Source organism: Carcharhinus amblyrhynchos, chromosome 8 (assembly GCF_965287045.1).
Source record: "Carcharhinus amblyrhynchos chromosome 8, sCarAmb.v2.hapA, whole genome shotgun sequence".
Classification (NCBI taxonomy): Eukaryota; Metazoa; Chordata; class Chondrichthyes; order Carcharhiniformes; family Carcharhinidae; genus Carcharhinus; species Carcharhinus amblyrhynchos.
In genome coordinates this window covers 60,803,841-60,828,847 of record NC_137331.1, presented here as the reverse complement: position 1 = coordinate 60,828,847, position 25,007 = coordinate 60,803,841, and positions in this window count along the sequence as shown.

The window sequence follows — 25,007 nt, the reverse complement described above, 5'->3', positions numbered from 1 at the left end:
TCCATTCAAAAATCTGATGGCAGCAGGAAGAAGCTGTTCTTGAGTCGGTTGGTATGTGTCCTCAGACTTTTGTATCTTTTTCCTGACAGAAGAAGGTGAAAGAGAGAATGTACAAGCTGTGTGGGGTCCTTAATTATGCTGGCTGCTTTTCAGAGGCAGTGGGAAGTGTAGACAGTGTCAATGGGTGGGAGTTTGGTTTGAGTGATGGAATGGGCTTCATTCATGATCCTTTGTAGTTTGTTGTGGTCTTGGACAGAGCAGGAGCCATACCAAGCTGTGATACAACCAGAAAGGATGTTTTCTATGGTGTAGAGTGGAAGGGCAGGAAATGATTGAGGGCCCTGTCAACAATGGTGGGAATCCTTGGCTGAGGAGAAAAGGATATCAGGAGTGCAGATATGGAAGGCTGTGACATCAGGACAGGTGCAATGGAGATAGAGAAACTGGGAGAGTCATGTCAGGAAATGGAGCTTGAGGAATATGGTTGAGGTAATTGTGGGCTTATAATGAATATTCGTTTCTAGCTTATCTCCAGAAATGGAGGCAGAGAATGGAAAGGAACAGTCAGAGGTGAACCATGTGACAATGAAAGAAATGTAGAAATTGGAAGCAAAACTGATAACATTTTTCAGTTCTGGTGAGAGCGGGAAACAGCACCAAGACAGTCATTGATGTACAAAAAATAGAAGTAACAGAAAGGGCCGGATAGGGACTGAAACAATGAATGTTCCATATATCCCACAGAAAGGCAAGCTTAGCTAGGAACATAAGAACATAAGAAATAGGAGCAGGAGTAGGCCATCTAGCCCTTCGAGCCTGCCCCGCCATTCAATAAGATCATGGCTGATCTGTCGTGGCTCAGTTCCACATTCCCGCCCTCTCCCCATAACCCTTAATCCCCTCGCTTATCAAAAACCCATCAACCCGCGTCTTAAAAATATTTAGCGAGGTAGCCTCCACCGCTTCAATGGGCAGAGAATTCCAGAGATTCACCACCCTTTGAGTGAAGAAGTTCCTCCTCAACTCCATTCTAAACCACCTCCCCTTTATCTTGAGGCTGTGCCCCCTAGTCCTACTGTCTTTTCTGAGCGGGAAGAGTCTCTCCACCTCTATCCTATCCATCCCATTCATCATCTTATATGTCTCAGTGAGATCTCCCCTCATTCTTCTAAACTCTAACAAGTACAAGCCTAGTTTATTCAGCCTCTCCTCATAGCTCAACCCCCTCAACTCCGGTATCAGCCTAGTGAACCTCCTCTGCACTCCCTCCAAGGCCAAAATATCCTTGCGTAAGTGCGGCAGCCAAAACTGCACACAGTACTCCAGCTGCGGCCTCACCAGTGCCCTATACAGCTGCAGCAAGACCTCCCTACTTTTATATTCAATCCCCCTCGCTATGAAGGCCAGCATCCCATTAGCCTTCCTGACCACCTGCTGCACCGGCAGGCTGGGTTTTTGTGACTCATGCACAAGGACCCCAAGGTCCCTCTGCACCATGTGGGTACATGTAGAAATCCCTTTTCAGTTGGTGGAAGTAAGTGGAGATAAAGGGGAGGATGGCATGGTGGTTAGCACTGCTGGCTCACAGTGCCAGGGACCCAGGTTCGTTTCCCAGTTTGGGTGGAGTTTGCATGTTGTTTGCATGTTCCGCCCTGTGTCTACATGGGTTTCCTCTGGGTGCGCTAGTTTCCTCCCACAATCCAAAGGGTTAGGTGGATTGGCTATACTAAAATTACTCCTTAGCGTCAGGGGGACTAGCTAGGGTAAATTCATGGGATAGAACCTGGGTGAGGTTGTGGTCGATGCAGACTTTATGGGCCAAATGGCTTCCTTCCGCACTGTAGGATTCTATGATTTTGAGTTGGACATCTTGGATTTTTATAGGGTTATAAACAAACTTGCCTTACATTGAAGCAAAAGACTTTCCAAGATAAATAGCATGGCTTTTATGTGTCTTGAGAAGGAAGTATGGCTTGTATTCTGTTTTTTGTGTCTCAGTATTACTGATGAGATTCCAGAATGCTGCAGAACTTAACTGCAGGAGTTCCTCAGGGCAGTCCTCAGCCCAACTATCTTCAGCTGCTTAAATGATCTTTCCTCCACCATGAGGTCAGAAGTGGAGATGTTCACTGATCATTGCACAATGTTAAATACTTTCCGTAACTTCTCAAATACTGAAGCATTGCATGTTAATATGCAACCAGGCATGGACATCATTCAGGCTTGGGCTGATAAGTGGCAACATTTGCAGTGCGCAATTGCCAGGCAAGTACCATCTCCAACAAGGGAGAATCTAATTACCTCCCTTGACACTTAATGGAATTATCATCACTGACTCACCCACCAACAATATCCTGAGATTCACTGTGGAGAAGAAACTTAAATGGGACAGTTAAATTACAAGAATAGGTCAGAGGTTGGGAATTATGCAGTGACTCAATCAATTCCTGACTTGCCCAAACCTGTCCATCATCTTCAAGGCAAACATTCGGAATATAATTGAATGTCCTCCATCCCTGGATGAGTGCAGCACCAACAACAGTCAAGTGTTAGCCTTTCACTCATTGATATATTTGTATAATTAAGTTATCAAAGTTTACTGTACATAAGCTTAGTGATGAAAAGTCTTAATTTCTGTGTCTAGGGGATGTTTTCAAGAAAGCTTTAAGTTGGCATTTCTTTAAATGCCAGAAAATGTAATGTAGCTTTAAGAAGGAGCACAATGAGTTATAGCTAGGACAAATATGTCACATTTGGTCTCCAATGAGTCTACAATGATCAGTAAATGGAAGTCAAGATTGTGATACTGATTGAGTGGAAGAATGATCTGAAGGCTCTCCAGTCAAAAGGGGACAAGTTAAATTTAGATTGTTGTGGGAAAACCAGAAGCACTGTTCCCATTGGTCAAGAATTATAAATATTTGGGTAGAAGTTGTTAGCTGTGCTGAGAAAGGTGCACACACCTGGGCTGGATGTTGCAAAATCTGTATGGACAAAGGGTGCCAAAATAGGGAAGCATTACTGGGATTACTGCACAGGCAGGGATTAGCATTCATCTCAGAACACATGTTGGGGGAATTTGGCTTGCTGGCGAGAAAGTTATAGGTTATTAAGTAGCATGTTTGCTAGGAAATTTCACTTGTGTGATACTGCCAGTCGATGGGTGATTGTCATGGGTTGTGAGTTCTGTTAGAATTCAGAAGTGACTAAAATAATTTTTGCAAGTTATAGAGGGTGAGAGAGAAGCAACTGTGAAGTGTAGCACTTCAACAGTCAAGGTGGATTGAGAGCTATAGCAGTTAAAATAGTCTAGGAAACTAGTGTTGAAGTCTTAAAACTGCGAAAGGGTTCTGTATGCATGTTGGAATTAAGTTGACTACGTTAAAATCTCAAAAAGGACAGTGAGATTGAAGGACACAAGAAGAAAAGTCCCCAGAATTACCACGATCCATGGAAAGACAGACCAACACATTGTGTCATGCCATGCCTGAACTTGAATGTTAAATATTATTTTTTGTGGTTCAATAAACTTTATTAGTTTGCATTCTAAATTAGTAGTTGTCCTTTTTGCCATTAGGCGTATTCCTCAACAAGGAATTTCTTGCCCTGGGGTTTAGTATTGAGTTCAAAGCCCAATGCATGAAACGCAATCCTGTTTGTTTGGCACTCCATCAACCATTTTAATCATGTGTACTTTCTACCTCTGCTGAACAGTGGCACTCACTTGCATAGCAACTCACCAAGCAACTCCAGCAGCATCATCTAAACCCGTGACCTCTACCTCATAGAAGGACAAGGACAGCTGGTGGAAGGGATCACCATAGAATTTCATAGATCCCCTACACTGCAGAAGAGGTCTATTGAGTCTGCACTGACTCTCTGGCGGAGTATATTATCCAACCCTACGTATTTATCATGGCTAATCCATCTAACCCAGACATCTTGAGACTCTATGGGGTAATTTAGCCTGGCAATCCACCTAACCTGCACATCCTAGGACTGTTGGAAGAAACAGAAGCACCCAGAGTAAACCCACACAAACACAGGAAAATGTGTAAACTCCACATAGTCACCAAGGCTGGAACTGAACCTGAATCCATGGAACTATGAGGCAGCAGTGATCACTGTGCCAACGTGCCACCTTGTAAGTTTCCCTCCAAGACATGCACCATTCTGATTTGCAATCTGTAATTATCGGTGACATTAATCCGCATTTGCGTTGGACAAAACAAATTAGTCAACACCCGTAGAAGAGAAATTCATGTAGTGAAAGCTGGATGGTTTACTGCACCAATAAGTTGAGGAACTAACTAGAGACAGACCATCCTAGACTGAATATTGTGTAATGAGAAACGAATAATTGGCAAATCAGGTTGTGAGAGACCCTTGGGAATGAGCAACCATAATGTGATAGAATTCTTCATTAAGATGGAGAGTGATATAATTGATTCTGAAACCAGAATCCTGAATTTAAATGAAGGAAATTACAATGATGTGAAGTGTGAGTTGACTATGATGGATTGGGAAATGTTACTTGAAAGGATAATGGTGGATGGGCAATGGCAAACATTCAAAGACCAAATGGGTGAACTGCAAGAATTGTTTATTCCTGTCAGGTTGAAAAGTAAAATGGAAAGGTGGCCAAACCATGTTTACAAGGGAAATTAGAAACAGTATTAGATCCAAAGAGGAGGCAGAAAATTGGCCAGAAAAAAAAAGGAACAGATGAGGATTGGGAGCATTTTAAAATTCAGAAACAAAGTCCAAGGGAATGATTAGGAGGGGAAAACAGTATGAAAGTAAGCATAGAGAAACATAAAAACTGACTGTAAAAGTTTCTATAGATATGTGAAGAGAAAAAGATTGGTGAAGACAAATGTAGGTCCTTACAGTCAGAAATGGAAATTTATAGTGGGAAGCAAGAAAATGGCTGACCAACTAAATACTTCTGTCTTTACAAAAGAGGACACACCAGACATGTTGGGAAATACAGGATTTAGTTAGAAGGAAGAACTGAAGAAAAACAGTATTTATAGAGAAATGGTGTTGAGGAAATTGATGAGATTGAAGGCCAATAAATCCTTAGGGCAGCATGTAGTAATTCCCCATGGCTTCTTCAACAATACTTTCCAAACATGTGATCCCAACCAAGTAGAACAACAAGAACAGCAAGTACATTGGAAACGCTATCACTGGCAAGCCCTCCATGTCACATGTGACCCTGGCTGAGAAATATATCACCATTCCTTCATTGTCAAAATCCTGGAATTCTCTTCCCTACAGCGGTAAATGTACATATAACATGCAGACTGCAGTGGTTCAGGGAGTTCACCATTGCTTTTTCAAAGACAATTACAGATGGATGGACAATAATTGCTGATATTTCCACCATCACAGATTCCATGAACAGATTAAAAGAAACCTTTCCAAGTATTTGAACAGCATGTCATATCATGTATCAAGGCATTTCAATTCAGACAAATTATACATAGGCTTGACCATTTTACAAAAGTGCTTACGATTTTATAGGATGTCAGTCTCCTATCTTTCCTTCTCTGGCAATTTTGCAAAGGAATAAATCATTCTGAATAGGTTAAGTCTGAGCATGAGAGGATAAGTTCAGATGCACAATATTTTCTATTTGCTGTGACATTCAAGATCCAGTTCTGCCTGCAGTTAAGAATATACAGTGTGAACACTAGCAGAGCTCCTATTACACGTTTACAACAAATATTGCTGCTTATCTTGTGAGTTCATTTTATGTTGAAGAACCACTAGCATAGAAACATAGAAAGTAGAAGCAGGAGTAGGCCATTTGGCCCTTCGAGCCTGCTCCGCCATTCATTGTGATCTTGGCTGATCATCAAATTTAATATCCTGATCCTCTCTTCTGCTCCCCCCCCCCACCCCCCAATTTTCCTCGATCCATTTAGCCCCAAAGAGCTATACCTAATTTCTTATTGAAATCAAACAATGATTTGGCCTCAATTACTTTGTGGTAGCGAATTCCACAGATTCCTTTGAATAAAGAAATCTCCCCTCACCTCAGTCCCAAAAGGCTTTCCCCTTATCTTCAAACTATGACCACTAGTTTTGGACTTCTCAGCCATTGGGAACATTCTTTCTGAATCTATCCTGCCTAACCCTGTTAGAATTTTATAAGTTTCTATGAGATCCCCTCTTGCTCTTCTAAACTCCAGCAAATATAATCCTAACGGATTTGGTCTCTCCTCATATGACAGACATGCCATCCCAGGAATCAGCCTGGTAAACTTTATACTCCCTCTATAGCAAGGACATCTTTCCTCAGATAAGGGCACCAAAACTGCACTCAATGCTCCATGTGTGGACTCACCAGTGCCCCATACAATTGCAGTAAAACATCCCTGTTCCTATACTTAAATCCTCTCGCTATGAGGACCAACATACCATTTGCCTTCTTTACTGCCTGCTGTACCTGTGCTTTCAGCAACTGATGCACGAGGACACCCTCGCATCATTAACACTCATGTGGTTCGCTGCTAAGAAGGGAAAAAAAAAATCCATTGTGCTTGCAACTTGCCAGCCCAGTGAGCTTACTTGCAATAATAAAAGCAAAATACTGCTGATGCTGAAATCTGAAATACTAATAGAAAATGCTGGAAAAACTCAACAAGTCTGATAGCATCTGTGGAGAGATAAACATAGTTAACAATTCAAGTCCATATGACCCTTCTACAAAAAGTATTTGTTAATTCTCTATTCCTTCTTCCACTACCAGGAAATATCCATGCAACTGGGGCAATGGTGGTGCAGCGGTAACATCACTGAGCTAATAGTTCAGGGGATTATTCTCACCATAGCAGCTGGTAGAATTTAAATTCCGTGAATAAAATTTGGCAGGTGATGTGTCACAGCTACAGCATGTGCATGCTCCTATATGCCAGTTTGATCCAGGTCAAATCCATCTACAGTAAGTGAAGTTTGAGCAGTTTCGGCCCAGATGATGAGCAGGAGGCTAAGCTGCAGACACTACGATGCTGTGGAGATGCCGACATTGGACTGGGGTAAGCACAGTAAGAAGTCTCACATCACCAAGTTAAAGTCCAACAGCTTTATTTTTTAGCACAAGCTTTCAGAGTATCGCTCCTTCTTCAGGTGAGTGAGGAGTTGTGTTACAAACAGGGCATATATAAACACAAACTTAATTTACAAGATAATGATCGGAATGCAAGTCTTTACAGGTAATCAAGTCTTTAAAGGTACAGGCAATGTGAGTGAAGGGAGGGTTAAGTATAGATTAAAGAACTGCGTATAGTCTCCAGCCAGGACAGTTAGTGAGATTTTGCAAGCCCAGGCAAGTTGTGGCGGTTACAGATAGTGTGACATGAATCCAAGATCCTGGTTGTGGTCATCCTCATGTATACGGAACTAGGCTATCAGTTTCTCCTCAGCGACTCTGAGTTGTTGTGTATCATATAGGCTGCCTTGGAGAATGCTTACCTGAAGATCAGAGACTGAATGCTTGTGACCGCTGAAGTGTTCCCCAACAGAGAGAGAACGATCTTGGCTGGTGATTGTCAAGCGGTGTTCATTCATCTGTTGTCGTAGCATCTGCACGGTTTCCCCAATGTACCAGGCCTCAGGACATCCTTTCCTGCAGCATATCAGGAAGACAATGTTAGCCGAGTCACAACTGTGTACAATGTACCTGGTGGATGGCGTTCTCACATGAGATGATGACATCCAGCACGTCTTGCAGAGGTTGCCGTGGGGATTGTTCAGAGGATACAATAGGATAAAAATAGATTTGAGACTTGGGCACAGAAATGGCAGATGGGGTTTAATCTGGTCAAATGCAAGGTGATGCATTTTGGTCTGAATTATACTGTAAGTGGCAGAACTTTGAGAACATTAGCATACAGAGGGATGTGTGTGCCTAAAAGTGACAACACAGGTGGCCAAAAATGGTTAAGAAGTCATATGGCAGGCTTACCTTCATTGGCTGGGGCATTGGGCACAAGAGTTGGCAAATCATGTTGCAGTTTTATAAAACCTTAGTTATGCTGCATTTGGAGTATTGCATGCAGTTCTGGTTGCCACACTACCAGAAGGACATGGAAGCTTTGGAGAGAGTGCAAAGAAGGTTCACAAGGATATTGCCTGGTTTTGAAGGCATTGGTCATGAGTAGAGGCTGAATAAACTAGGAATGTTTTCACTGGAAAGACTGAGGCTGAGGGGAGACCTGAGGTCTACAAAATTATGAGAGGCCATTGACAGGGTGGATAGTCTGAGGCTTTTTGTCAGAGGGGGCACAGGTTCAAAGGAAAAGAGGAAAGTTTAAGGGAGATGTGCGGGGAAAGTTTTTCATGCAAAGAGTGGTGGGTGCCTAGAATATGCTGCCAGTAGAGGTGGTGGAAGCCAACACATTAGCAACATTTAGGAGATATTTTGATGGGTACATGAATAGGGAGGGAATAGGGGGATATGGACTGAATAAAGGGCAGAAGGTTTTTGTGAGTTTAGTTAGGGCATCATGCTCGGCACAGGCTTGGAGGGTCCAAGGTCCTGTTCCTGTGCTGTACTTTTCTTTGTTGTTTGTTCTTTGCTCAGAGCTAGAGAGGAACTTGCATTGGGAGTGGGATGACCCTGTGCTGTTGTCCATGAAGGTACCAATGACATAGGCAGGACAGAAAAGGAGGTTGTGCATAGTCTGTATGAGTAGCTAGGCATAAATTAAGAAGCAGAACCTCAGGGGTCATAATCCCTGGATTATTAACTGAGCCTTGTGCAAATTGGCACAGATCAAATCAGATTAGATAGATGAATGTGTGACTCAAAGACTGGTGAGAGAAGTGGGTCCAGTTCATAGGGCAATGGGGGAAAGTGGGGTCTGTGCCATTAGAATGGTCTACACTGGAGCCATGCTGGGACCAATGTTCTTGTGAGCTGCATAACTGGGGAAGTAGAGAGGATTTTAAACTGAATATGGAGACAAGAGATCAAATTTGGGAAGGTGTGATAAATTAAAGAGCAGAAATAAGGCAATATCGAAAGTTATTTCCAGGGAATGAAAAACAGACTGTAATTTTGTTCAATACACTACACTGCCATGATTTACCAAGCAGCATCCCATGGCATTCAGTCCTCATGCCTACTCCACCATCATGTCACACACCTGCCAACATTTCCAGCTTGACATCCAGCTCTTATTATCTCCATATACCCCTCAACTATTCAGCAATGGCAGCCAGATCAGCCAATCACAGTACTACCCACCAACCAGTTACAATATTCACTGACCATCTTCATGGAGCAATTCTACCACTTTGGTCTAAATGAGGAACAATGGATGCAACATCTCTGCTTCACCACGGAGATGTTCACTGAACTACCTGCTTTCTGTTGCAGGTAGTTCTACAGCCTTGGAACAGAAGGAGAGAATTGGTAATAGTTGTAAATAGCCTGGGCATAAACTTCCTCATATTAAACTGCTTCTAGGCTGAACATCTCAGTTCACTATTCAGTGCTATGTAGTGCTATGATCATCAACACTCTGTATACAAAGAGAAAATACATTTCTTTCTGGAAAGAATGAATGCAATGGGAGGAGAAAACAACTTCTCCACTGTGGCAGACATCCCCAGTGTGCAGGGTGCCACTGGCTGTACAAAAGCTGCTTTGCAAGTCTCATGTAAATTCAGAGATTTGCTACAATGCAAAAGATTTGATTCTCTTTGTGTCCAGCTCATGTGTGACTATACTCAGCGGTTATGTAGGCAGCGCCTGATATCTTGGTCGTCGTCACAATGCTTTTACTCCATGCCATTCCAGTCTACCATCAGTTTTTGAGCCATGTTTATAAACCTGAGGTAGCTGCTGAGTGATGAGGGCTAGTCACCATCCCTGTGCACTTGGACAGGATACATATGAGAACAATGTTGCCCCATGAAATGGCACTGAGCAAGCCAATGGGTGCTTAAGCAATACTTCTACTGCTTAGACTACTCTGGAGGAATCCCGCAGATTTCTGTATGGCACATACCATGATTTGTTATGATCTGCTGCATCCTACATAACCTTGGCAGGGTGCCGATATTGCTGCAGTATTTTAGTGGTTGTAGTATGATATATACAGCAAGTAGCTGAGGAAGAGGACAAGGAGAAAGAGGAAAAGTAGATGGAAGGGTGGAGGCAATCAACACATCCTCTTTCTGGCTGGGCTCATACGTCGGCTCACCTGACTCTGGTCCCAGTGAAAGCAATCCCAATTCCCCAAACAGTAATCTTCCCTCTGTATTGACCATCACAACTTCCTCCTAACCAACACGCTGAAATAAAAGCCCCCACAAACAGCACAAAACAAATTTTATCTATCAAACCATCCACTGCCCCATACAAAAGTCAACAAATAATCCCTGTGCATTCCCATAGAGCCTGTGTCTTTGTCTGACCTAATGCACCTATACAATGCTGTTGAGCATGTGTATGGTTTGTTTCACTTATGCAAAGACTTCATTTTAAGATATTTTTACTCATGCGATTACATTTAAATGCTAAGCTTAAAAAATTAACTAATTCTGCACTTTAAGACTCAGAAGGCATGCTTGGAAAAATTGACTGCATTTTTGAAAGTACAACACTAGCAAAAACAGGCTTTTTCATGAGGCAAACCAAGTTTTGGTAACAGCTGCAGCTGCAAGGTCTCATAACAGGCTGCAAAACCTGCTTTTGCAGATAGAGAAAGGCAGTGAGGGATGCCTGTCATTGCCTGGTGGTTGTCAAGCAGTGTTCATTCACCTGTTGTCGTAGCATCTGCATGGTCTCCACAATGTACCATGCCTCAGGACATCCTTTCCTTCAGCGTATCAGGTAGACCAGGCAAGAGTGCTCTCTTCCTGTTGGGGGAACACTTCAGCAGTCACGGGCATTCAGCTTCTGATCTTCAGGTAAGCGTTCTCCAAGGCAGCCTTCATGACACACGACAACGCAGAGTCACTGAGCAGAGACTGATAGCCAAGTTCCGCACACGAGGACAGCCTCAACCAGGATCTTGGGTCATGTCACACTATCTGTAACCCTCATGACTAGCCTGGGCTTGCAAAATCTCACTAACTGTCCTGGCTGGAGATAATACACATCTCTTTAATCTGTGCTGAAGCCTCTCTCCACTCACATTGTCTGTACCTTTAAGACTTGATTACCTGTAAAGACTCACATTCCAACCATTATTTTGTAAATTGAGTTTGTGTCTTTATATGCCCTGTTTGTTAACAGAACTCCCACTTACCTGATGAAGGAGCAGCACCCCTTAAGCTAATGGCTTTTGCTACCAAATGAATGTTGGACTTTAACCTGGTGTTGTGAGACTTCTTACTCAGTCTATATGCCTGGCAAGGTATTCTGGCTCTATGTGTGAAACAACTGCTCTTCTTTTTGCAATAAGTGACAGTAGTTCACAGAATTGGGAGCAGTCTGTATATTCAGCAAATGAGCTTGAGCCAACATTATTTAGGATTCAGTCCTGCTCTCATATCTATTCCACATGACTTCTTATGTGTGCTATTACAATAGTGCAGTCAGTACTTGTTTGGCTTGAAGCAGGGAGAGAAGTGTCAAGGCAATTAGCACTGCACAGGAGCATGAGTTCAAAGAAAAGCAACTTTTTTGACTTGCCGCCAATTCAGCGCACCAGAGTTTAATTCCTGAAGCTAATGCAAATTTCAGATGTGGCCAATGTTGGGTCTGGAACTTTGGCTTTCCCATACTGGAAATTATTACCACCACAGAGGAAACATTGGCCTAGATTTTGTGCTGAGCTGTCTGTTGAACTGGGATTTCCCCATGGTCTTCCTGTGACATTTTGCACTGCAATCTGCAGTAATTAGTGTGTCAAAATACCTCAGCTTCATCAAGAGGGAATCTAAGAGCCATATAAAGGAACAGGGACTCCTCAGGCAGATTGAAGTGTCCTTACTGAGCTATGTAGGGGGATATTTTAATCTCAAAAATTTGAGATTTGTGTTAGGTAGCACATTTAAAGTTTAAAAACTTCAAAGTCAAACCCAACCCACCTACTTCCCTTATAAAGAAGGATGGAAGAGAGATGTAGTGGGGCAGTGCAAGTAACCAACCTGCTCTCAGAAAGCAGACAGATCATTTAAAAATTTAATGCAACTGCATGCCTCTGATGTTATCACTCCTCCAGCTTTAATACTGGTCAGTTGGGTTTCTCAGGTCTTTGAAAACCTGGAAGACAAAGCTAGGTGAGAACTGCAGTGGGGAAGCTATAGGTGCCTTTCCAGTAGTGCTTGTGGGCCAGGAGGTGAGGAGTGCTTCCGCCAAGCCAATCAAGCAAACCTACATCTCTCCCCATGATCTGAATGTCCTCTTCAGGAGTTCAACTCCAGTATATTGAATTGTCATCAATGCAAAAAACTTCCTTGCCTGCCTTGGAAGCCACAAGGCTCACAATTATCATGGATTTCCCCTCCCCTGCCCCCACTGAACAGCATGTAGATACATTGAGAGATTCTGGACTGGATTTTAACCTGAGCTGCACATGCACGCTGGCACAAGACTGTAGTGGGTAAGGGATCTGAAACCCCCATACAGGGCGCTGGGGCGGGTGGAGTGGGGGATGGGAGGGAATTTCTTGTGGGGTCTGGGGAACCAATGGCTCCCTTTTCTCAGTGACACAGCACTGGGGACCTCCCAAACTGGCATCAACATAAAGCATCCCTCCAGCGATCAACAATGGAAGAGGATTCCTCTTTGAGACAAATCTGAGAACGGTGGGTGGTGAAAAAACATTTAATTGCACTGAAGGTGCTTAAATAAGACATTCCAACATAAAAACTTGTGAACATAAAATGTTAAGGTGCTTAAATACCTTTCTAACTAGTGCAGCCCTTCACCCGTAACACCTCAGCGCAACTGCAACTTCCGAATCTTACGTGGCCTACCACTACATCTCAGTGATTCCCCAGAATGTACATTGGAGTTGCAGGGGGCTAGCTGCCTACCATGCCCTGTGACGCGTGTGATGGGTGTCCTCTGGAGGACCTGGACCTTGAGGGTCCTGGCCTGCTTCCAGGTGTCTGGGATGTTTCCATGACATCCTCTCCATCCCGCTGCCCCCGAGATGCCTTGGTGTCAGGAAGGGGGGGAATCTGAAGTTGTAACCACAGCCATAGTCTCCTGGCTGGAAGGCCATGGCATGGCCTTGAGCCCATCCCCTTTCCTTGGAGTTCCTCTGGGCCCCTGGGTCACTCCATGGGGTGGCAGCGCTTCTGCAGTGAGCTCCAGAAGCTTTGGTGTCATCTGGCACTGTCAGTCAAGGAGGACCACCTGCATTCTACTCATGGTGATCGAGCCCTCTGCGATGGGTACCTGAGTCAGGGGCCCACCTGTCAATGGCCACAGCATGTCCTCTGGGACTGGGCCATGCTCTGCAGCCCCTCAGCCATGACCCTCTGTGACTGGGCCACGTTCTCGAGGGCTGCTGCCATAGCCTACAGTGTCTCACGCCGTCCCGCTGGATCTCCTGCAAGCCCTCAAGCCTCTCAGGCATGGGCCACAGAACCTCAAGAAGCCTCCTCAGTCCCACAGCTGTGGTCTGCTGTAACTCAGCCATCGCTTGGAGGCTATGGTGAGGATCCCCTGCCCTAAGCTTTCCACTGCAGATTCTCGGAGTGTTGGCTGAGGAAACACGCAAGAAATACAATAGCTGGTCCACCTGAAAGCTTTGGGACTCCTCCCAACAGCCTCAGAGTTGATTCAGTGCAGCTCCTCCTGCATTCCCTGGGTCTGTTGCTACATCTCCAGCGGCTGAGGCCCCCCCAAACCAGAGGCCTCAGACGTTCCATCCTCTACTCGATGTACATTAGCAGATGTGTCTTGCTCTCCAGAGAATGGCCTAGAAGCCTCAGCACTAACTCAACCTACTGACATGTCAGTATTGGGGATGGTGAGTGGTGTGGTCGAAGCTGACCCCAAAACGGTGCCACACTCGGAGGTCCCTTCATCCATATCCTCCAAGGACTTGTCCAAGCTCTCTGGACCAGGGTGGGTGGGAGCTGCAGCAGGGGCCTGTAGTCCAGAAGGCCCTGGAGCATCCAGATCTGTCCCTGTAACACAAGGCACAAATGTTAAGTGCGAGGGAGGGAGAGGAATCTGGGATGCCACGCACATGAATCACATTTCTCCATTGATCATAGCATACAGCTCCAACAAAACTACATCACAGGACAAGGCCCTTCAGCCCTCCAAGCCTATAGAGACCAGGCTGCCCATCTGATTTGTAACCCCCTACCCTTCTGGGGACCCTATGTCTCTATTCCCATCCCATTCACATAGTTGTAGAAATGCCACTTAAAGATTATTATCGTATCTGCATCCGTGACCTTCCCCATAGCGAGTTCCAGACACCCATTACACTTTCTGTGAAATAAACATGCCTCATACACCACTTTTAAACCTTGCTCCTCTTACCCAAAACTCATGTCCCTGAGAAGTTGCCTCAAAGTGAGTGGAGGAATGACTGGTGCTACGTCTTGACAGCAACCCGAACCTGCTGTCACTGACAGCCCACATCTCCCTTTCCCTTGACAGCTCCAGTGCCCACTCCTCAAAGGGGGTGAGGACTCAGAGGTCTGGCTCACCACCCCCTGTCTTTGTTCTCTCATGGGTTTTGTGGTTCGTCTTCTCCTGTGAAGACAGAAGGAGCCAAGAAAGAACTGATGGCGTGACTCCTGCAGAACATCAGGTGTTGGCCATTAGAGGGCAAGTACAGTGGGGTTCATTGGGGTAAAAGAAACAAGGTGCTTGGGGGTCAGGAGCTGGAAACATGCAGGGTGCTGGGGATGGGAGGATCGAGGGAAGGTTTGAGGGAAGATGAAAGATGGGGTTCAGCACTCACCCTTGCTGCATGGATGAGGTCATTGATCTATTTCCGGCACTGCTTCCTGGTTCAGAGGGCCAGTGCCCCAGCACTGACTGAAGCTGCGGCTTCCTTCCAGACCACATTTCCATCAGCCCCCTGGGTCTGCGTCCTCCTGGGGGAACAGGGTGTCTCGCCTCACCAAGTTGCCCTCAGAAAATCAGGGGGCTGGTTGTGCGCACATTTTGTGCAGGAATGCCTACCTGCCTGTCCATTCTTGAGTTTTTAATGGAGATGCACCTCGTTAAGGCAGATCAGCTGCAGGCAGTTTGGCAGGGTGTTCCAGCAAGTTCCATGCAGTTTGCTTTTTAGCACTGAGGGGAAGGCAAGTGAGCACTTGCAGGTGTGCTGATGGGGAGGTGGGCAGATGGTGGATCAGTGACTCAGTGATTAGGGACAGGGGAGAGAGAGGGAAGTGTCACATGGCCATTGGAATCCAGAAGAGATGGGGGCCTTGGAGGTGAGAGGGATCACCCTGCTTGATATCTGTAGGGTGGAAGGGATAAGGTGGATCACTGAGATTGTTGAGGGGAAGGGGGGTGGGGTGCGGGTGTTGGGATAAAGGGGTCAGTAATGTTGTGGGGGTGGGCAATGTCCGTAGAAGCTAGCCCAGGTGCGATGCGGTAGGGGAGTCGCATTCTATGAACTTTTTCTGCACTTGTGCAGTTGGAGGTACCAATCAGAGCAGCAGTGATTTAGGTGCATTAAGCCCTACCCACAGGCTTGTGCAGCACAATTTGGAATTGCTGTTATCTTTTCAGGCAGAGTACATTTGGGGCCACCTAAGAGCAGGCCTAAAAGTCGGATCTGAAACATTCCCAGATTCAAGTCCACCCAGCACTTCAAATCAAAATGATAAAATGGGGCCCCATTTGTGTGAAAGTGTTAACAACCACTGTAACACAGGTGAGTTCTCTGAGCGTTTTAATACTTTAGAATCTGGTCTATTTTTAATAATTGAAGAAAACTTTTGGCTAAGCTAAAATTGGTCTTTTTATCTGGAAAGAAATGGATTAATTTTCTGAATTGTCTTACCCTAATTGTTAAATGAAAGATTAGGTTGAACATCACAATAACTTAACTCACTCAATTATTTGATTAATCAGTTAATGTTCTTTCTCAACCTATATCTTTGAGAAAGTGGGTAAACATAACTTAATCATCAATTTTATCTGAAAGCAAAGCACAAAATTCTGAAACCAGAAGAGAAAATGCTGGAAAATCTCAGCAGGTCTGGCAGCATCTGTAAGGAGAGAAAAAAACTTTGAGTCCAGTAGACCCTTTGTCAAAGCTTTGATTTCTCTTTGGCTTCAGATTCCAGCATTCACAGTAATTTGCTTTTATTAAAAATACTGATAATTGAGTCTGATCCATTTTTGGGAGAAACTGGTATTTTAGGACTTTCACCCAAACGTCTCGGGAAAATTCTACTTGATCTCTTAAGGATATATGAAAAAGAACATTGTTTGCCATAAAAGAATGTAGCAAATAACAACGTTGCTTTTATTTCAGTGAAGCAGATTGTGTTAGAGCTTTTCTTCGTATCATGTGTGTCTTACACAATTATGTTTACAGACAATTCAGAACCTCCTTCCCAGGTAACAAAAAGCATTGCAATGGTTTCCTTTCATGAAGTCATGTCCCTTTAAATATCTTTATGTATCAGTGTTCCAACTGCTGACTGTTATTCAGTGACCTCTACCGGGAATAAACATGTGTGGTCATCAGATGAGGACAGGATCAGACTGTGCAGTGGTGCCCTCTATAATCATTTAGCCTGTTCGTAATCACTGTCAATGCATACACATGAATAATTGTCAGTTGCTAAAGAGTTTGGAGGTTCACATCTGCTCATGAAACCTTAACTGTGCAAATAGTCAACACATTTAAACAAAGGAGAGTAAAGAAAATTGGTGAAGGACCAAAATCATAAATAGAATAAGATCAGCACACAAATGCTACATTTACTAATAGACTTCAGAGCTTCCCTCATTCACATATGTTCAAAGAAAGCAGAGGCAAATGTATTGCATTCCAGGTAAATTTTATTTTATTCCCCTGCATTAATCATCATGACGTTTTCTTTTCTGCGCTCACCAGACTTGCATTCCCTCCCATTTATTTTAATGAACATTAGAATCACAGGCAAGCAAGTGCAGAAAATCTCAGCCTCTACAATGTAATTGCATCAGCATCTTATACATTTTATCTCATATTTTAAATGCACTTTCAAATCATGAACCATGTTTATGAGTTAACAAAGTAGGTTTGTGATATCTATCCCAAAAAATCTGTTTTTTTCAGCTTGAATTAGATGTCTATGTTATAGTGAAACTACTAATCAAATATCATCAAACACTATTCAGCAAAACATTGCTTGTTTACAAAGACACAATGCAATGATATAAATGGCTTTAAACCTTAAATGTGCCAAGATGGCAAACAATACACAGCCCTTGAAAAAATTCTCCTTTCCTCAACAGAAATGGGAGGGGATATTCATATGCGCAGTGCCACGTATGATTCAATGATTGAGATCATTGAAAGCAACACTCAAGATACACAGGTTATGGCCCTGGGCATGGTCTGCCCATGGGGGAATCAATGCAAATCTAAATAATAGTGCTTTGTAAGCCAAGCAACATTCTCCCACAAGAAGTCTGTCAGACACTCTTTCATGAAAGCTCCTATACTATGAAGTGGATTCAAAGGCTAAGCGTTAAGGTTGTTTCAAACAACTAAACAGGAAACAATGTTAATTGACTGATCATCTTGCCTGACAAGTCATGCTCAAAATCAGTATGGGCATGACATAGCTTTTCACACACCAGATCCAATTTTTCAACAAAAGAGTTTTGGTCTTCACTGCAATCAGCAAACAAAGATTCAAATCCTCGACTAATTAACAAGATTAGTGACATATTTATTTGCTAAAATATGTAACATGATTGAGCTTGGCTCACTTGTACCACCTCTGGTTAATTACATATTGCATGTCTTGAATATTAATGCGCCCTGCTCCTGATGAGTAAACCCCTACTGTGAAGAATTGATTAATCATTTCATTTAGCATAGTTGATCATGAAAATAGTGAATTAATAAGTTTGATTTCAAGAATCTTACAAGAGACCTTGGTATGATCATCTACTTCGCCTCTTTCAAAGTGAATGCAATATCTGAACAAAAAGGGAATAATTTTAAGTGTAACCGCTAAGGCACATACAGTTGCTAAATATATTTGAATTGTGTAATTGTACAACGTTGTTTGATAAAAATAACTTGTTCAAATCATCCATTAGTAAATGTCTCAAATACTTAAGTAAGTACTGAATTAACTACACAACATCTAATCAGTTATATTATGACCTGGTTAGTGACCAGTAACTTTTTGTTTAAAGTAGACAAAGTTTGAAATTCCAGTTACCCACTAGAGAATAAAGCTACAAGATTTCATGGTTTTAAACAACCAAAATAAACTTTACTGCACAAAGTCAGCAAAGACAATCTACACTGTCTATCTTATACTCTGATATTCAGAATAAACATGAAGTAAATGTGAATTAACAGTCAAACTGTGGGTCAAACACACGACATTGCACATTAAATGGTAGATGAAAAATTCCATGGATTTCCCAGCGACCCACCCAGACATCATCGATCACTGAAAGTCACAAAATCTTGGTAAAAAATCTGTCCCCATCAGGAGGGGTTTAAACTCTTCACTTGAAAAGATATAGGCCGTGATTTTCCAGCCGCACCAACCCCAAAACCAGGAAGTCCCACCCAAGGACAATGGACCTTCATTCATGTCCCACCCAGTGTTACAATTCCCATGATGGGCAGGACATGAAAATTCTGCCCCTATTCTCTGAATTCCCTCAAAGGTTGCTCTGACTTGGGCTGTCTCAACAATTTCTCACCTCTGGATGGTTCAATCTTTTCTTCTGATACTGCATTCCGGTTACTATTTACCGGCACACCTCTAATTCTTCCGCTGACTACCTCTGGCTTTCTCTGAACTCCAGTCTCCCATGCACCAATCTATAAATGGTTCCCATGACTTTACTGAGTTCTTACTGCCTGCAGCCTACTAACAGCTCCCAGGAGCTTTTAGACCCCAAACAGCTTGAAGCCTGCTACCAGCAGCAATCTTTTGGTAAAGCACCCACCCTATGCCCACTCCCACCTCTGCTGTTTCAGAACACCCAGATAAATTGAAAACAGAGAACCTTCTTAAGCTCCTTCCACCTCCTTGATGAGGTAGACTTTCAAGGTCCATTGAGCAATTTTAAAGTAATTTAGTTCTAACTCCAAAAGCAGTACATCTCTCTACAAAGCAATTCTTTGCAAGCAGTGTTGTCTCTAGCACTCAAAATGATCTTGCCTTTCTAGTGGTTAGCATTGCTGCTTCAAAGCGCCACAGGGATCCGGGTTCAATTCCCAGCTTGGGTTACTGGCTGTGTGAAGTTTGCACATTTTCCCCATGTCTGCGAGCGTTTTTCTGCATGCTCCAGTTTCCTCCCACAGTCCAAAAATGTGCAGGTCAGATTGATTGACCATGCTAAATTGCCATTTAGTGTCAGAAGGACCAGCAGGGTAAATACATGGAGCTACAGGGATGGGGGCTGGATGGGACTGTGGCTGGTACCGACTCGATGGGCCAGATGGCCTCCTTCTATTGGGATTCAATGAAATGAGCTAATAACCCCTTAAGTTAACATGGCCCAACCTTTTATGTATAATTTTTATGTATACTGCTGTTGTATACAGTTAAAGTTTAATCTTACCAGAACTAAAGATTAGTTAAAAAAATTAATTTTAATCATTAAGTTGATATTCATCACAGGTGCAATTGGGCCATTCAGTGTAGTTTGTGGCTCATGTGGAGGTGTCACCTTTTCTCAGAATGACTAATCTTACCATGAATCTGTTTGTGATATCGCCAGGGTGGAGGCATAGCTGCACAAGAGAAACAAGCAGCCAGAGTAACCACCCCCTATTGATGATATCCTCCCTGAATTTCTTGTTGGACATCTTGGCCAGGCTATGGAACATACTGATGAAGAAATACTCCAACTTTCCTGCTCACCACCACACCAAATGGTCAAAGCTCTGGAATCATTAAAGAATCAGTCTTCCACCAGTACACACTGCCTATCAGTCAACAATAGCTTAAATCTATCCAGTTGATTCAACTTGGGTCCCTCCAATGCATTTCTGGAGACATTGAATCATAAAGGTCAAGAGGAGGGCATTTACCTCACCCTGTCTGTGCTAGTTCATTGAATGCGCTATCCAATTACATGTAACTGCAAAATCATTCTAATAAGCTACAATGCAAATTTCAAGACAATCAAAGCCCTTCTGCACTTGGGTCGTCTGCATTTTACACACAGTGCGACAATCCATTATCATTCCAGGAGCACATTCTGTTCATTCGTCTTTATTGGGGCAACTCCATTCATTATGAAAATAAAGATGGTAAGGATGGTGATGATAAACGTGGATACAACTCCAACAACGTTATTGATCTGTGAATTTCTGGGACAGTTTAACAATTCACTTCCCAGAATGATGATGCACTCACGGCTGTGATCACATCTGCTGAGGGGAAGGAAATCAGTTTCATTAATATTCACTCCATGCATTAATTATTATAATTGATGTAATCTAATATTTCAAAGGACATCCCATCTAACCTTCCTTCTGTGACTTATAATTCAGTTCAAAGACATGCTTTATAGCTGCTTGAATAGCAAAATGCATTTAGGCAGTGAATAGTTGTGGTGTACGAACCAAAATTATTCTAGGATCAATGCGTAGTGTATACATTGTCAGTTGATCTTAGACGATGCATCAGAGATGAGGGTACTACAATTGGTTTAATTTCCTGACTGCTATATGAATATGTGCATGTGGGTATTGGCTGAGGATCAAGGCTTAGGACATGTTAGCCCCTTGCATGCTAAAGCTCAATAGGTATTCAATGAAATGCTGGAATGAAACTAATTATAGCTCAGAATAAGCTTACTTTTATTTGATGTTGTTAGGGGTCCTTACAAGTTAGCTTAGACCCTCATTGCAAGGGTTTGTTATAGGCCTTAAAGTAGATTTTAAGTGGGCTACTACACAAACAAGGCAATTTTGGAACTTTAAATTATTTTTTGTCTATATAAGCTGAAAACCAAGGAAGGCTTACTTGATTTCTGACGTTTGCAAATGTTTGTATAGCCACACTTTTGTATTTCCAATACGATGACTTACTTTAAATAGTGGTTAATGTGGTAAAACATCTAAAGACATTTCATATGTGTTAATGCACAGGATTTGACACGGAACCTCATAATGGTGTATTACAACAGTTTTGCAAAAGCTTTCTCAAACAGGTGGGGCAAGATCTTTCGGTTCTTCATGCCAGTGGGATCTCCTTGTCACTCCAGTGACACATTCCCACTTTGTGTTTCCTGGTGTCATAGAGTGAAATCAATGGGAAATTCCATTGCCAGGGCGAGATCAGAAGATGTCACTGTTGGCCAACGGTGGGCTGCCTCCTGCCATCAGGAAGTATGCCACTGGAAGGCCAAAGAGTCCTGCCCACAGATTTTATTAATCATCTTAGAGGAGGAGAGAGATATAGAGATGCAGAAAAATTTAGAAACAAAATTTCAGAATTTCTGGCCTGGAGACCTGAAAGGTACCAAGGGTGAAGTGACAAAAATTGGAAATGTGCAAGATGCCAGAACTGTTGTGCCAGTTATGATTAGGAACTTTATTTTATGTTGAAATCTCGATGCAGTGGCTTTTCTTCTACATTTCTTCTTCTTGATGCCAGAAATTTCAGAATTTTTCTGGGTTTACTGTAAGTGGCCATTCTTTGTCCTCATGTCTAGGTAGGAGTGCCAACAAGCTAATCAATTCACCCAAAAATCATGCATTTCCAACAAGGATCATTGGGTAATAATTAGGAGCTGTACTTCTCCGGCAATTTTTCTGGGAGAGATGGCTCTGGATAGTACTGTCACTGGATTAGAAATCCAGAGACTCAGGCTTTAAATCTATTCACATGGGTTTAAATTCCACCAGGGAAACAATTAATAAAGTCTGGAATTGAAAGCTAGCCATTAATGGTCAGAATGAAACTATATTTGAATGTCGTAAAAACCCTAGGGAAGGAAATTGACCCTAAATTAGTCTTCCCTCAACGTGGAATGCCATAAGCATAGACAAGGGTCAAATTTCATTAGAACTAAAGAGGGTGCCTTTCGAGAGAAATTAAGTGATCAAAACCAAATTTGGAGTACAAAAAAGATAGGACCTAATAATAATTGAGAGAACACATCTATATGTAAGGGATTAATTATGCAGCTTCAAAAACTACATTGCATATTGAGGAGTAAACTGAAGGCATCAGATTGCTTGACCTGCCCAGGCCTCTCCACTCACTCGCATACTAAGATAAATGTTACTTTAATATTCAATTGATATCCAGTTTAAAATATTTTACTGTAGTGATAATTAAAATTTAAAACTGGATGTTCTACTGGAAATAAGATTTTACTATCGCTCTTTGTCCTAGAGTATATTTAAGGTTGTGTTTTACTGTTTCCACCAGACCTTGAGTTGCATGTTTGGGTCTTAAATTAATGTCTACATATTTCAGGATTTGTATTGTTTCACATGGGCCAAATCTTCTGTTGGATTTCCACTTTGCTCCTTTTTCCTTTAGACTGGAGCTGTGTATTTCTTGCCCAGATTTCCGATTTGGGCTTCTGAGAAATATGTAGCCGAACCATTCCTTTAATGAAGTGCAAAAACAGCAGGGAAATAAAACCATGCCCCTTCTTCCAGCACTAGCTGCCATAAAACAGAGTGTTAAAATGTCTAACCAGGAGAAAAAAATGTGTAAGTTAAGTGGACTGGGGGTAAGGTAGGTTAGCCGGTAAGAGGGTGGGTTGGTCAGGGGTGCTGTCAGTTGACTGAGGGCTTAGGGGGTAATCAAAGGGTTGGAGGGGCCAATAGGCGGCCAATAGGTTGGATGGTCAGATAATGGAGGAGACAGTCAGGGTGCCCAATAGGAGGGAGGGAGGGGTGAACCACAGTTATCCAGGAGTTCAAACTAGTTTTAATCCTCCTAACGTTTCCTAAGTAAGTATTCTATGAAGTAAATTGGAACCATCCATAGTCTCCAAATTTAAATTGGAATTTTGGAGCATCTACTGCCTCACAGCTCCAGAGACCTGGGTTTGAATTCTGCCTTGGGTCACTGTCTGTACGTAGTCTGCACATTCTCCCCCTGTCTGTGTGGGTTTTTTCACAAAGTCCAAAAGGCTTGTTGGTTAGGTGCATTTAGCACTTTCCCGAGAGATATTTCTAATCTGGGACTTTCCATGCAATCCTTGTGTGGGACATCTGAGGAACTCCCAAATGGATCTTTCAGTGTACCTCTGGGATACAGCCATCCCAAGAACATTATAGTTGGATCATAGTCTGCTGTATCATTAACTTGAGAATTTGATCAGTATTCTCTTTGGTTGGGAAGAACATTACTGAGCAGTTTTTATCTGAACCCTAATAATATTTAGGAAATTATAATCTGACTTTAATTTATTAAAAAGGCTGTCTAGAGAATAGTAATAATAGCTCCTTTCCTGTGGGGTGGCAGAGGGTGGAGGGTGGTGGTAGATAGATCACTCCTTTAGAATCATTTTCAGGGTCTGACCTTCTCCATCTCAAGCTGAGAGGAGCTATCCAAGAAGTACTCCTAACCTGGGATTGTCCGTGGAATTAAAACACGCTACGGAGGGAGTAAATATTTGATTGGTGTTTGGAGTGCACTTTGTCCTAAATGGTGTTGAGCTTCTTGAGAGTTGTTGAAGTGCACTTATCAGGAAAGTAGAGAATATTTCATTACACTTCTGACTTGTGCCTTGTAGATAGTGGATAGGTTTTTGGGAGTCAGAAGCTGAGTTACTCATCTTAGAATTTCCAGCATCTGACTTGCTATAGTGGCCACAGTATATGTACACACATATGTACATACACATATATAGATATATATATTTGATCATAGAAAATATAAACCCTACAGTGCAGAAAGAGGCCATTTGGTCCATCGAGTCTGCACCGACCACAATCCCACCCAGGCACCACTCCCATATCCTTACGTATTTATCTGCTAATCCCTCTAACCTATGCATCTTAGGACACTAAGGGCCAATTTTAGCATGGCCAATCAACCTAACCTGCACATCTTTGGACTGTGGGAGGAAACCAGAGCATCTGGAGGAAACCCACGCAGATACAAGGAGAATGTGCAAACTCCACAAAGACAGTGACCCAAGCCGGGAATCAAACTCAGATCCCTGGAGCTGTGAAGCAGCAGTGGTAACCACTGTGCTACTGAGTGATCCATTCAGTTTCTTGTCAATAGTAACCTGTAGGATGATGATAGTGGGGGTTTGGTGATGGTAGTGCCATTGAATGTCATGGGGGAATAATTAGATTCTAGATTCTCCCTTGCTGGAGATGTTCACTTTCTCGTACTTTCATGGTACTAATGTCATTTTCTACTTATCAGCCCAAGCCTGAATGTTGTCCAGGTCTTTCTGCAAGGGCTGCTTCAGTATTTAAGGAGGTGTGAGTGCTGCTGACCATTGTACAGTCATCACAGGATTTCCATTGCTCTTCAAATGATGGAAGAAATATTATTGATAAAGCAACTGAAGATGGTTTGACCAAGGACACCACTTTGAGGAACTCCTGCAGTGAAACATCTGGAACTGAGATGATGAAGCTCCAACACCATGACTACTTTCCTTTATGCCAGGTATGATTTCAACCAGCATAAGGTTCCCATCGAATTCAGTTTTTCTGGTGCTCCTTAATGCTACACTTGGTCAAATGCTGCCTGAATATCAAGGGCAATCACTCTTCAGTTCAGCTCTTTTGTCCTTGTCTGAACCAAGGCTGTAATGAAGCCAACAACTGAGTGGCCTTGGTGGAACACAAACAGAGAATCAATTAGCAGATTATTGCTGAGTAAGTGCAGATTTGTAGCACTGTCAATGACATCTTCCATCGCTTTAC